Source organism: Leptonychotes weddellii, chromosome 1 (genome assembly GCF_054177405.1).
Source record: "Leptonychotes weddellii isolate Sample4059 chromosome 1, ASM5417740v2, whole genome shotgun sequence".
Taxonomy (NCBI): Eukaryota; Metazoa; Chordata; class Mammalia; order Carnivora; family Phocidae; genus Leptonychotes; species Leptonychotes weddellii.
The window spans coordinates 97,456,914-97,471,603 of NC_138369.1; positions in this window are offsets into that span (position 1 = coordinate 97,456,914).

The following is a 14,690-nucleotide window of genomic DNA, read 5'->3' on the forward strand; positions in this document are numbered from 1 at the left end:
ATTTCTAGACAGAAGAGAGGGATGAATCTTTGTGTGTATTTCCAAGGAAACATTTGCTTAAACTTATTGATGCTGAACTCAAATATTTACTCTGATATTCAACTCACAGATCTCATTAATGGGATTTAAATACGTAAGAAACCCCCAGATAACTCCACTGATTATTTTAACACCTAGTTGATGGCTTAGAGTAATTGGTTTGTAGCTGAAGTTTTTGTAATTTATAATTAAAACAAAACTCCACTTCAAAATGTCCTAGAGTTGTTCAATTATATGTTAAAACTGAGACAAACATAAAAACTTCAATAAATATATTTTCTTCCAATAAATGACACACTGTGACTTTTTTGTTATTGTTGGGTTTGATGTTTTTGCCTCTAAGGAGGTCAGCAATATGGAAACATAAAGGCCAATTTAATTTGTGCATCTGCGGCTGCCAAGTATTTTAATTCAGACAGCTGTGACTGAAGAGTTAATATTTTACTTGTCAAAATCCAAAAGAAGGCCAGTGAATCACTCTAATTCTCATTAAGAGGCTTTCCCCCAGTAGCACCCTAATTCAAAATAATGAAAGTAGAGACTGAGTGCGATTCTAATACCAGTTGAGACCTATCTTTTAATATTTCTCCGGTGATGGATTAGGGATCGGGGAAATTCATCTCAGATCATAGAGCCTAATTTAATAAGGGATCATTCCAAGAGTATTGCATTTTATAATAATGTCATTTAATGTGTCGTCTTCCATTTTTACTGTCCCATATGTATGCTTACACGATGGTGCCATAGGGATAAACTTTTAAAGAACCAGAATCATTTTTAGTTTTCATTTTCCTTAAGTAGGGGGCCCATCAATGAAAGCATCCATTAGTACCTTTATTATCACAATATAAGAGAGTGAGGGAAATGCCTGATTTAGAGGAAAACTTAATGGAACTGTAAGTAAATATTCAACTTTGTACTGAGTTGTGGTCATTGAAGAGGACGAAAATGTTTAAAAGGGGGTTTTAAATAAATCAAATTTCATTACCTAATATGTTACAATAATACAAAAGCCTGGAGAACTAGTAGTTTAAAATGCATGGAAACAGCATTCTAAAAATTGAATCTTACTTTCTCCTCTCGCTCATTTTCAACTGATTTACAAGGCAAGTGAAGCTTTAATAACTGCTTCGTAAAGGCTAATTATTCATGCTGCCTAACTTTAGGGAAATAATATGAAGGGCTATTTTTTCATAAATTGCATTCACTCAATGAGGAAAACAAATGGTCAGAAACAACATTATATGAAGTACTTAACTTTATTATTTTATATTAACATTTAACTTTATTTAATTAACTTTGCTATTTTTATCTCGGCATTGCAGCAAATGTGAAACATTTGGCGATTACTAGGGCACTAGTTAAGCAAGTTCAGGTCAGAGCATCATAACCATATAAATGTCAATACACTGTTATTGGCTATAACTCCTACAGCAGCCGCAGGAGTGCAGCTTAACCACTAGTATGGTCTCGAAAGCCTTTAGGACAGCTGGTGGTATAAGAAACTTACCTTTCAAATAGATTCTGGTGATTGGGTCCTTACCTTTAGATAATGCCTTTAAAAGTTTCCCTTTCTGTTCTGATGGCATCACTTCAAATACATAAACTCTATGGATCTAAATGATGTCCTAGAAGCCCTACTTTGCTGTAAATGTTAATCTAATTATTGCCATTTTTCAAAAATAGAAATCACAGTGACAAAATATAATAAAATTTAAAATGTTCTTTAATGTTTTTGCTTTTGTATATCTTTTCCTATAGAGTTTTGTGATTCAGTGATCCTTAAGGTATTTGCAAATGTGTTCACACTTTTCTTGATTTTTAAAATAAATCTTGTTTTCTTATAACCTTTGGTTTTTTATTCTTGCCTTGCCTAAAATACACCTTGTTATTTTTTTTCCCCATTTTTCTTCAGGACTTTAATCCCTACGCTTTCTTTTTTTACTGTATTATATTGCCTATTGTACCCCAAAGTGATTTCCTGGGACCTGATTTTTTTTTACTTTTTCTTTTTTCCTTTACCATATTTCTTTAACTGTGTTTCTACTCACTCGGTTTATATTCTGTTATCCATTCCATGTTATCTTTTCATCTTTTACTCTTTATTTAAGAAAAAAATCATGAGTTCTCCCACTGAGAAGCATAATGTAACATAATTGGCACCTGAAGTCTCTTTAAGGAAGCAGTCAATTTACCAAAAAAAAAAAAAAGGTGATATTCAAAACCATGTCAATAAGTCAGAAAAAGACCACTCCACTCAGTGTCATCATCTAGAATAATTACAAGTGATTATTTCAATCATACAAGGGATGGTGAAGAATGAGGTAAAAACAAAGATAAATGTTTAAGACTGTTATTTTTTGTTTAAGATATGTTATTTTTAATGATTTGGGAGAAATAATCACAGCCAATCTGGTATACTTTCCCTAGCAGTTCCACTTGTTTTTCTAAAACCGGGTTCATCTCATCTTATTTCAAAAGCCAAATGTGGCATAAAAATTAACTTAAACTGTTTCTGTATTACTTATTTTAATATGAAATTATGGTCACATAGTATTTCACACAACCCACTGGTTATTATGTGAAAAGATTAATATTGTAACATTCTCAATCTTTGCTATAAACAGATTAACAGCCTATATTCACTTGGAAACTAGAAAACCTTTCTAGGTGACCACAAAACATCTCTCCACACGTTATGATTAGGATGTTAGAAAATTAATGGGGTTTTTTTCTTGACTTGCAAAATGTATTTGTTAAATAATACAGAAGTGTCTAATAATTAAAGAGACAGTTTGAATCCAACCTACTTCTGTGGTGGGGAAAGGGGCTGGGATTTTCAGGTGAAATTGAACAGATTGATGTTTGCATACCAAATTTCATGACAAAAGTCACATAAGATGAATCAAGGTGATGTGAGAATTCAGAAACTTGTCATAATAAGGAAGTGTAAAAGACAGATATATGAAGTAAAGACATTCAACACCGAACCAGAATGAATTCAAGGGATTATGCTCTGCATGCCCACCAAAAGAATCATTTATATTCTATCAATACTTTTTAAAAATCCACAACACATAATATAACCATTTTTAACAATTGTCTTATTAACCCAATTAAAATGAACAAAGAAATTTTAGGTTCCTTTTTTCACCTAATTTTCCTGTGGTTTTGTTTGTTTGTTTTGACTCAGTAAATCATAATGTAAATGCCAATTTTTCTTTTTCAGCACTTTTGAAGCCAAAATCTAGAAAGCTTTCCTTATGAGAAGAAAAGGTTAAGGAATGACCATGATATTGAAACCTACAACAGAAAGATCTAGCGATCAGCACAATTAAGGGTTACCAGCCAAAAAATATTCTTAGAGAAGTTAATTGAATACATTTAGTACAAATTTACCACCAGAAAATTAATGGGTTTTTTTTTAAATGCAACGGTCCATTACAAGTAGCATAGCCATTAAACCAGACCACCGATAAGCACGTAATCCTCGCGACTATGCAGTCTTAACTTTCCCACATAGTCTGTTCCTTGATGAAATAACTTTCCAATGCTAAACCTACTTGGAAATTGTTAAATTTCAGAAGAATATGATATAAGCTGCTGATTTATGGTAAATTAGTTGGGCTCAGCTAAAGAAAAGGATTAAACTAGTTCACCATAACAGGCTTTTACTTAGTATTTGTATAGCACTTTCACAGCTGTTAACTCCTTTGAGCCCCACAACAGCCCAGTGAGGTAGATGCTATTATCCCCATTTGTAAGTGTAGCTTTATGAATTTACCAAAGATCACACATTTAGTAAGCAGCAGAGCTGAGACTTCAACTCATGTTTTGATACGAATTTAGGTGCACTATTTGACTTAACATGATACAAAACTAAAGTAAAAACTGGAGATAAGTAAGTCATTTGCTCCTGAAAATAAATTCTTTGTCTATTTTAGTGCTACTTTTAAAAATGGACTCCCATTGGGCCCATAGGAGGACATTACAGAGTGTATTAGATTTCTTAGATTTCTTGGTCGGTTTTTCATATTCAACCTAAATCATTCCATCATATTTCCCTGCTGTACTAATACCCTTTTCCTGGCCACCATGGTGTTGTGACTTTAAAATATTATTCTGTTTAGAATCTTTGGCAGACATATATAATTTTTTCTCATTTCTTTCTGGTTAGGTTATATGTAATTAGCTCTTTCCATCAAATTCCCAGATCCTTTATATATATGGGCTTTGTTTTCTATAAATCTCTCAATCCTCCAAATTAGTTCGAACTTCCAAATAATCCAGGATAAACAGTTATTGACACAGCTACCCAATAATTACAGAGGTAACCATAGTGATATGCAAAATCATTATCTTCAGTCTATTACAAATAGAGTTCCCAAATACTCCAAACAGTTCTTTTATCTGTTTGAGTGTGGAACATCTATGACATTTTGGTCTTCCTGATGAGTTTTTGTTTCAATAATATTGCTTTTTAGGCTACTTCTTATCAGTTATTTATGGGAGAAAGTTCAGTTTTATTTTGTTGGGTGAATTTTCCCCATAAATCAGATTCTTATTAGATTATATGGAGAGGTCTCTCAGAATTATATGCAAAATGATTGCAAATTACTTCATTGTATTTCATTTTAAATGTCCTTTTTGCATTTTCCTAGTATTTTAAAGCATTTCCAAGTACATTACCATTGATAAATTTTCAGGGCTATTGAAGCTTATATGGCCTTAAAAGGAAAATATTTTCTAAACCATCTCCGGACCTTTCTCTGTTCTCTGCTATAACTCACTGGGCAGGAATCTTCTCATTTCTTCCATAACATCTTTCACTTTAGATCCAGAATTCACTTTGCCAGAAGGCAAAGTAGGCAACTGTCTATTTTTAGAGACACTAGGATAGTGCCCCTGACTTTAAGGAAAAAAAATAATAACCATTGACGTTCAGAATTAAACAGGGAAGAAAACCTCTAATTTTTCAATTAGAGATAAAGTAAATAATAAATGTAACTATCCCAAGGAGAAGTAATACATGGAATTATATTCCCACCAGAATGTTCCATGGGAGAGTGGAGAAGAAAAGATAGAAAGTGCCAGGAACCTACACTGGACAGGAAACACAAAAACAAGAAGGCAAATAGAGGAGACCAAAAGATGCAGAACTAAATTAGGACTGGCTGTCCCTGGTTAGAGTGACCACTATTTATCACTGCCCTCTGTGGGAACTTTCTCAGCTATTCCCAGATGGGAGCAAACTCTAATCCACATGTTGCAACAACCTGGTTTTGTATGTCTACAGTGACATTTTTTAGTCAAGTTGTTACTAATAATTTGTAAGAACCAAATCATAATGATATCAAAGTGTGCTCCATTCTGATTCCTTTCGTCTTCTAATGAAATGTTTTTGTCTCCATCCTGGGCTTTTTTTTTTTTTTTGATCACCTAATGCCAGGCAGGCTAACCAGTGATTTCCTTAGTAATTATGATTAGCATATTATGAAGAATAAATATCACGCTCTTGCAATAAATAAGCAATCAAGTAGATAAAAATTGGAGCAGAGAGGTAGTTGTCAGTCTGTCAAACCCCCAACTGATTATAAATTCTGCTGAAACCAGCACTGCAGACTAAAGAGCAAGTATGGTCAGAAGCTTCTTTCCTGGTGGATTGTGCCTGAGTGTCATAGGAATCCTGGAGCTAAATTGGCCCTTCTCTACTAGGCTCCTAAATATAATAGAAAAGTTGGCAGTGCTATTTACTTCTAATTTGTTTCCTCTTGAGAATGTCATCATTGTTTGTGGATTCTTGCAGTTATACAAAACCCTCAAATTTGAAATACAAAGTTTAAATCCTTATAGTCTCAACAATACTATAATTATAGCTGAGATCATATTCTATCTCCTAGCACTCAAAACCTTCACAAAGGTTTGCATCATTTTAGCTTCAATTGTATCTGATTTAGAAGACTGATTTGATGATTTGATTGTAGGAAACATCAGTGGGGTTAAAATTACTCAAGGTGAGGCCACTAATAAAAAAAAAAATCAGTTGAGAGTGAGGCAAGTTTTTGTCCTTAAGAATAACTCACAACATTTTTTTATTATTATTTTCAATTAGCCAGCATATAGAGTATCATTAGTTTTTCACAGCATTGTTTTTAACCTGATTTTTATAAGGACATGAAGAGATGGTCTGAAAAGTAAACTCATGCTATAAGATGAATCACATTCAACTTTCTTAAGAGTTAATTTCTTAATAGTCAATTTCTAAACAATTAATGGCATGATTGCATGTAATTAAGTTCTATCTATGCAATAAGTGGGAAATTACTTACTTAACCACAGTTTGGTTCTGGTATCAACCCCACTCTACTAGGCCACTGGTGGAGCCTGATCCAGGAGGGGCTGCAGAAATGGTCCTGCCCTAGTCCTACCACATTTTCTTCTTGTATTGCCTCATTCTATCTCAGCTGCACAAGTTTACACTAGATTATCACTTCTTGAAGCAAGGCCAAGGCAGAAATTGTAGAGAATTTTTACTCTTCCAAAGTTTAGACTGAATTCATTCATTCAGCAAACATTTGCTGAGAAGCCCCTGTGTGCCTGGCAGTGATGAAGTCAGGCATGGGTCCCTGCTCTCAAGGACCATGCAGTCTCAGTAGGAAAACAGATATTAACAACGTACGTGCAAGGATGATGACTGTTACACAGAAGACCAGAGTACTGTCTATGCAGTCATAGCATTTCAAGGAGAAATATATGTAAGATGGAACCTGAATGATGTAGATGAAGGGTGGAAAGAAAGAGCATCCCTGTCAGAGGAATTGCTTGTGCAAAGGTCCTCAGACAGGAACTGAAAGAAAATCAGCATGGCTGAAGTATAGGGTGTATGGGAGCAAATGGTACATAATGAGGCTAGAAAAACGGGCAGAGCTCTTGTAGGCAATGTGAGGGATCATGAGTTTGACTCATAGGCATGGGTAAGGGGAAGCCAGTGAGGGGTTTTAAGCTGTCATGTGAAAAGATCATTCTGAATGCAGAGTGAGGAATATGGCAGGGAGAGAGCCGAGGCAGGGGCACAGTAGATGGAAGAGGCCAGTTATGAGGCTCTAGCAACAGTCTTGGCCAATGTTGATAATGTTTTAGAATAGAGTGATTCTTTGGTTTTGAAAAGAATGGGTGTCTGTGCAAGATATATTTAGGAAAATTGATAAGATTTAGTGTCTGAATGGATTAAGTGGTAAAAAAAAAGAACAAGCAAACGAACTCCAGAACAGACACTTGTGGAGGAATGGGGGAACCAGGTGATTAGGGGTAAAGGAACTTCTGTCAGAATTACAGAAGGGAGGGGTGCCTGGGTGGCTCAGTCATTAGGCATCTGCCTTCGGCTCAGGTCATGGTCCCAGCGTCCTGGGATCGAGTCCTGCATCGGGCTCCCTGCTCTGCGGGAAGCCTGCTTCTCCCTCTCCCACTCCCCCTGCTTGTACTCCCTCTCTCACTGTGTCTCTCTCTGTCAAATAAATAAATAAAATCTTTAAAAGAAAAAAAAAGAGTCACAGAAGGGAGGCAATCCAGAATTGGTGCCAAGGTAAACACACTCATACACACATACAGACACACACACACACACACACACATACACACACACACACCTTTCTTTTCTTTGAACAGGTTTACCTGCTGCCCTTCTCACCAGTGCCATCTCTTGTTCCTGACCTGTTGATATTACATTCCAGTGAGGAGATAGATAATAAACCCCTAAACAGGTATATGTCAAATGATAAGTGTGAAGAAGAAGACGAAAAGGCGGAGGGTAAGAGATGACTGCAGGAACACTGGCCTGAGCAGCGGGAGGAGTTGCCTTAACTGAAATGGAGAAGACTGTGGAGGGACCAAGTCTGGGGGAAAACTCGGGAGTTTGGCTTTGGCTATCAACAGGGGATTGGCTATATAAACTATGTTTCATCTATAATATAGGATTCTATGCAGTTGCTAACAAGAATGAGATAGCTCTAGGGGGCCTGGGTGGCGAAGTCCGTGAAGCGTCCAACTCTTGGTTTTGGCTCAGGTCCTGGTCTTAGACTCGTGAGATTGAGCCTCGTGTCAGGCTCCACGCTCAGTGCAGAGTCTGCTTCAGACTCTCTCTCCCTCTCCCCACTGCGCTTTCTCTCTCTCTTTCTCTCCCAAATAAATAAATAAATCTTTAAAAAAGAAAAAAAAGAATGAGCTAGATCTAAATGTACCATGTCAAATGTCTGCAACATTTGTTAAGTAAGAAAAGACAGTTTGGGAATAATTTGTGTCCTATAATCCTGTTTTTACATAAAATATATATTTACAATATATATGTGAATATACATACTTCATGCAAAAATTAATATGTATGGAAATACATAGAATAATATCTGGAAAATCATTCCGCAAAGTGTTAACGATGTTACTTTGAAGAAGTGGAAGGGATGAGAAAAAGAATGAGGTATTTCACATCTTATACTCTGAACTTGCATGTCCTGACTTTTTACAATGAAAATGCATTCATATAATTTTTTAGAATTTCATAAAACAAAAAATTTGAGTTCACTGGAAGATGGAATAGCAGAAAAACTGCTAAAGCAGCATCATATCATAAGGCAGTGACCTGCTATAGACTCTAGAGAGCACGGTGCCTCTTACTGAGCCAGAAGAAAGACTGGCCATCAAATTGTGAATTTCAGTAAGGAAAAAAAAACTGTTTCAAGGAACTTTGAGAAATCTAAAACAGATATGAGTGTCAGAAACTCAGCCTTCAGAAATGGAAAGTCTATCCCTGAGGCAAAACCCACAGGAAACACAGGCAAGGTCAGAAAAGATGCGGAACTTTCAGATCATGTCAGGGATGCTATTTAGGGCAAAGCAGGCAACCGACCTTGGAAGTCTGTGCCCAGAGGTCAGCTTTCCTAAGAAGCTCATGCTTTTCGATGGTTTCTTTTGACACCTATCATAAGTTATTTGTAATTCTGAATCTGTACATCAGATTTCTGTATATCAGCTGGTCACAAAGCCAGCATTGCCTGTATCTTATCTTGGGAGAAGAGGAGAGGAAAAATAAGATCTATTCAATGACTCTTATATACTAGCCTGGCTAAAATTCTGCATTCAGTTAAGCAATCAAAAGACTCTAGAAGTATGTGCTTGTAAAACTGTTATATGAAAACATATTTTAAGTGCAGCATGAGGAGCTCTAGGGCAACAACTATGGTTCAATCTTCGTTTCCATGGTCCCTAGCACAGGACTACGCACCTGATAGCTACAGGTGTTCCATAAATGTGTATAGGTTGACTGAACAGGCAATGAGAGGTTGTTCGTGGGAACCCTATAAGTTATTCTTATAAGTCCTATAAACCAAGAATAAATAAAAAGACTCCTCTCTGACTGGGCACCTTTGCCATGCACTGTCCTAGATATTTTCCATATATCACTTCACTCAATCTTCCAACAACCCAATTCAGGTAGATCTTATTATTTAGAAGATGAGAAAACTGAAGCCCAGGGGTAGTGACTTACCCGTGGTCATTTTACTAATTAACAAAACTTAGATTTAAACCAAATCTGGGGCACCTGGGTAGCTCAGTCGTTAAGCGTCTTCCTTCAGCTCAGGTCATGATCCCAGGGTCCTGGGATCAAGACCCACGTCGGGCTTCCTGCTCAGCGGGGAGTCTGCTTCTCCCTCTCCCTCTGCCTGCCGCTCCCCCTGCTTGTGCTCTCTCTCGCTCTCTCTCTCTGTGTGTCAAATAAATAAATAAAATCTTTTAAAAAAATAAACCAAATCTATCTGACTCCAAACTCCATATTCTTTTCCCTTTGCAAAACAGAGTCTCTGGTAACGCTCTAGGGTTAGGGGGAAAACTCTCATATATTCAGTTTGCATAACTGAATTTTGTCGATGTCGTTTACTTAAGGAGTATATGGATATATCCAGATTTTCCAGATTTTTAGTGGACATGACATTTACTTTACATCATGGTAGAGTAGAACGAGTTTACTCCTCACAGTTTTGTTTTGTTTTTTATGTGACAGATAGTCTGTAAACCAAGTGTTTATAAATATCCCCCAGCTGGATTTTACCTAAAGTAACTCAAATTACAGGAAGACCCAAAGCTCAGGAGTTTGCCTGATAACATGAAGAAGCATGGGGCTATCTGATGAGCGCTGTTGCTGGTCAGCTAGTTCTTCTGTGCCCAACAGCTTTGCAAGCCTTCTTCTGCTTCTCAAGTTGCTTACCCAGGGCCCATCACATCCTCTCTCTCAGCAGCTCCTTACTTCCCACTCCTCTCAGGGAGAAGTTACCTGAACAGCCTGCTCTCACATCTACAACCCTACTTATTTGTGCACTCATACTTCTCCTTCTGACCTCTTAACGTTGAGCAAGCATCCCTATCCCTGTGCTCTAGGACTCCTCCTCCCCCTCCCCAGCCTCCTCAGGAGTCTTGACGAAAATGGCGAATGGTGAATCCCCTCTTCTGTATCTCTAACCTCCCTTTTCTGGAGCCTTCCTATCAGTGTTTTTTTTAAGTTAAAATTACCCTCAGGTTTTTGCTCTGACTCTTTCCTTCACAGCCAAACTTCTTAAACGAATTAACCTCGACTTTATATCCTCACCTCTCATTGCCCTTCAGCCCACTCCTAGCTGTCCCCATCTCTCCCCCAGGTGGCCCTTCCATGTTTTATAAAAGGCCTTCTTGTAACTAAATCCAACAGACATGTCTCTGAACTTGACCTTTTAACATCATGACACAGGTCACTACTGTCTCCTTAAGACACACTCTTCCTTACCTCCCGAGAAACAGCTGGGTTTTCTTCCACATTTTTGGCCTCCCTTTTCAGTTTTATTTTTCAGGGATCCTCCTGCTCTTCACCATGAAATGTGGGTGCTCCTCAGGCCTTCCCCAGACTCTCTTCTCTCTGCACCATGTACTCTTTTTTTTAATTGAAGTATAGTTGACACAAAATGTTACATTAGTTTCAGGTGTACAACACAGTAATTCGACAAGTCTGTACATTATGCTGTGCTCACCACAAGGGTAGCTTCCATCTGCCACCATACAACACTATTACAATACCATTGACTGTATTCCCTATGCTGTACCTTTCATCCCCCTTTCATCCCCATGACTTATTCATTCCGTAACTGCAAGCGTGTACCTCCCACTCCCCCTTCACCCACTTTGCCCATCCCCCATCCCCCTCACCTCTGACAACCATCAGTTTGTTCTCTGTATTTATGGGTTTGCTTCTGCTTTGTTTGTTGTGTTTTTTAGGTTTAGATTTAGAGGCAATCTCGAGCACTCCATGGCTTTCAGCTTCATCTGTACATCACCAACCCTCAAACTCTATCTCAAGCCCAGACTTCTCTTCTGAGTTCCACACTGACCCATAAACTTATGTGCCTACTGTCATATCTGCCACCTACTATTTTGATCTCGACAGGTCCACAACTGCATGAACATCTCCCTGCTTATCTTCTCATTATGTATTCCCTATCTTAGCAAATAGCAGCACTATCCAAACAGCTTTTCAAGTTCGCTATCAGGAGTCTTCCTTGACTTTTCCATCTTCCTCACTCCCGACACTCAATCTATTAGCAAATCTTATCTACACTGATGCCTGAACATCTCTAGAATCCATTCATCCTCTCCCTCTCCACTGTCAACACTTCATCTCTCACCCAGACCTCTGCAGTAGCTGCTCATCTGTTCATGTTCTGCTCCTGTCTATTCAACACACAGTAGTTGGAGGGATTTTTCCAAACATATCTAAGGATGTCTCCCCACACTTCCCTACCCCAGCAGTAAAATCTTCAGTGACTTTCCACTGTCCTCTGGATAATGACCCAGCTCTTGATCGTGGCCTCATGGTCTGACTGATCCTGCCCATCATTCTGCCTCATCCGTGCTCTTGATCACTCCCTGCCCCCCTCAGCTCGCAATGCTCCAGCCACTCTGCCCCTCTTTCTGGAATATGTAATGCCTTTCCCACCTCTTCACTCCCACCAGGAGCCTTCCTATTTGTAATTTGTCTACCTGGAATATTCCCCACCCACTATCTCACCCCCAACCTCACTCCTGAATATCCTTTATGTTTCAGTTACAATGTCACTTTCTCCAAAAAGCCTTTTCTAACTCCCTAAACCTGGTTAAATCCACCTGTTATATACTTACTGTATTCCCACAGAACCTACAATTCTGTACACTGATTGAACTTGTAATTACTTGTTCCCTGTATATGGATGAGTAGAATTGCTGGGTCAATTGCATTTTATACTTATTGTCAAATCACCAAATAGCCATCAACTGATTTTATTTTTGTTCCTTTTACATTGTCAATATTAATCACATTTACATACACATTGTTTTGCAACATATTTTTCACAGTTGTGTGATCATAGTTTTTTATGTTAATGAATTTAATGTTCCCCATGAGCTCTTTTACGACCTGACTTCCCATTTGCTAATTTACTTCTTTATTCATCTCCTTGTTGCCTGGATTTTGTTCTTAAATGGTTTTTTCCAAGAATTCAAAGGTGCTGTATTTACTGATATGCTTGCATGTATGATAATGCCATTCACTATTGTAATCAAATAACTGCAGAATTTTTCCAAATATTGTATTGTATTATATGTAGCATAGTATTGTATCGACATAAGGTATACAAATTGACTAATGGGACAGAATAGAGACTCCAGAATTTAATTTTGGTATATGTAAAAATTTTAAGTAATAAAAGTGGTATTTCTATTCATGAAAATAGTGTTGGTATATGGGCTAACCATCTGAAGAAGTAATTTTAGACTTTTATTTTATACCATATACAAAAATTAATTCAGATGGAGTTAAAGTCTTAAATGTGTAAATTAATGTAAAATGTAAATATGTAAATACTCTTCAGTGTAAAATTTTAAATAACACATATCTTGTAAGAACATGTAGGAGACTGTCGGTACAGCCAGTAGTAGGAGACCTTTTTAACTAAGACAGGAAATTTGGAAGCTATAAAATAAAACATACCTTGTAAGTATACTTTTAAAAATTGAAGACATATATAATAAAAGATATCATAAACAATAGATAGTAGAGTTACAAAGCTATTTGCAATACGGATGACAGATAAAAGGTTAATATTTACAGGTTATGGAAGAAGACACAACTGAAGAGAAAAATGGATAAAAACATATGTAAAAAATTCACATTGAAGCAAATCCAAATGGTCAGCAAGCATGAAAAAAAGCCCCAGGGACACCTAGGTGGCTCAGTCGGTTAAGCGTCCAACTCTTGATCTCAGCTCAGGTCTTGAGCTCAGGGTCATGAGTTCAAGCCTCTCATTGGGCTCCACACTGGGCATGGATCCTACTTTAAAAAAATGCTCTGAATCACTACAAAAAAAGGTGAATTAAAGGACATACTATACAAAAACACTAATTTAAACCGATACACGCAGCCCAATGTTTTTAGCAGCATTATCTATAATAGCCAAACTATGGAAATAGCCCAACTAAAATTGATGAATGGATAAAGAAGATATGGTATATAGACACAATGGAATATTACTCAGCCATAAAAGAAGAATGAAATCTTGCCATTTGCAAAGACGTATATGGAGCTAGAGAGTATTATGCTAAATGAAATAAATCAGTCAGAGAAAGACAAATATCAGATGACTTTACTCATATGTGGAATTTAAGAAACAAAACAAATGATGGGGTACCTGGGTGGCACAGTCATGGGTGTCGGACTCTTGATTTCAGGTCATGATCTCAGGGTCGTGAGATCGAGCCCCACATGGGGCTCTACACTCAGTATGGAGTCTGATTGAGACTCTTTTCTCTCTCTCCCTCTGCGCCCCCCCAAATAAATAAATCTTAAAAAAAGAAACAAACAAACAAACAAAACAGATGAGTATAGGGGGAAAAAGAGAGAAAGGCAGACCAGAAAACAGACCTCTTAACTATTGGGAACAAACTGATGGTTACCAGAGGGGAGGTGGGTGGGGGGATGGGTGAAATAGGTGATGGGGATTAAGGAGGGCACTTGTCCTGATGAGCACCGCATGTTGTATGGAAGTGTTGAATCACTAAATTATACACCTGAAATTAATATTACACTGTATGTTAACTAACTGGAATTTAAATAAAAACATTTTTAAAAAGGACAATACAATACTAATCTATACCCCAAACTGAAAAAAAAAATTTTTTTTAAGATTTTATTTATTTATTTGTCAGAGAGAGTGAGCACAAGCAGGGACAGCAGCAGAGGCAGAGGGAGAAGCAGTTTCTCCACCAAGCAAGGAGCCCACTCAGGACTCAATCCCAGGACACTGGGATCATGACCTAAGCCAAAGGCAGCCGCTTAACCGACTGAGCCACCCAGTTGTCCCCAAAAGAATTGTTTTAAAGATTTTACTTATTTATTTATTTAGAGAGAGAGAGAGCAAGAGTGGGGGGGGTGGGGGCAGAGGCAGAGGGAGAGAGAAAATCTCAAGCAGACTCCACACTCAGCACAGAGCCCGACGCAGGGCTCCATCTCACAACCCTGAGATCATAACCTGAGCCGGTATCAAGAGTCAGACGCTTAGCCAACTGAGCCACCCAGGCACCCCCAACAAACTGAAAAATTTAAG